Genomic DNA, 1,240 nt, shown 5'->3' on the forward strand with positions numbered 1-1,240 from the left:
AAACACCGGAAACAGAACAGCACAACATCCAAACCTCGGCAGTTCCCCTCAACTAAACACCAGAGTTACTGTAGTCAAGACTAAACACCAGAGTTACTGTAGTCAAGACTAAACACCAGAGTTATTGTAGTCAAAACTAAACACCAGAGTTACTGTAGTCAAGACTAAACACCAGAGTTACTGTAGTCAAGACTAAACACCAGAGTTACTGTAGTCAAGACTAAACACCAGAGTTACTGTAGTCAAGACTAAACACCAGAGTTACTGTAGTCAAGACTAAACACCAGGAGTTACTGTAGTCAAGGCTAAACACCAGAGTTACTGTAGTCAAGACTAAACATCAGAGTTACTGTAGTCAAGACTAAACACCAGAGTTACTGTAGTCAAGACTAAACACCAGGAGTTACTGTAGTCAAGGCTAAACACCAGAGTTACTGTAGTCAAGGCTAAACACCAGAGTTACTGTAGTCAAGACTAAACACCAGAGTTACTGTAGTCAAGACTAAACACCAGAGTTACTGTAGTCAAGACTAAACACCAGGAGTTACTGTAGTCAAGACTAAACACCAGAGTTACTGTAGTCAAGACTAAACACCAGAGTTACTGTAGTCAAGACTAAACACCAGGAGTTACTGTAGTCAAGACTAAACACCAGGAGTTACTGTAGTCAAGGCTAAACACCAGGAGTTACTGTAGTCAAGGCTAAACACCAGAGTTACTGTAGTCAAGACTAAACACCAGGAGTTACTGTAGTCAAGACTAAACACCAGAGTTACTGTAGTCAAGGCTAAACACCAGGAGTTACTGTAGTCAAGGCTAATAACCAGAGTTACTGTAGTCAAGACTAAACACCAGGAGTTACTGTAGTCAAGACTAAACACCAGAGTTACTGTAGTCAAGGCTAAACACCAGGAGTTACTGTAGTCAAGACTAAACACCAGAGTTACTGTAGTCAAGACTAAACACCAGAGTTACTGTAGTCAAGACTAAACACCAGAGTTACTGTAGTCATGACTAAACACCAGAGTTACTGTAGTCAAGACTAAACACCAGAGTTACTGTCGTCAAGACTAAACACCAGAGTTACTGTAGTCAAGACTAAACACCAGAGTTACTGTAGTCAAGACTAAACACCAGGAGTTACTGTAGTCAAGACTAAACACCAGAGTTACTGTAGTCAAGACTAAACACCAGAGTTATTGTCGTCAAAACTAAACACCAGAGTTACTGTAGTCAAGAC

This window comes from Blennius ocellaris, assembly GCF_963422515.1.
Source record: "Blennius ocellaris genome assembly, contig: SUPER_24_unloc_1, whole genome shotgun sequence".
Classification (NCBI taxonomy): domain Eukaryota; kingdom Metazoa; phylum Chordata; class Actinopteri; order Blenniiformes; family Blenniidae; genus Blennius; species Blennius ocellaris.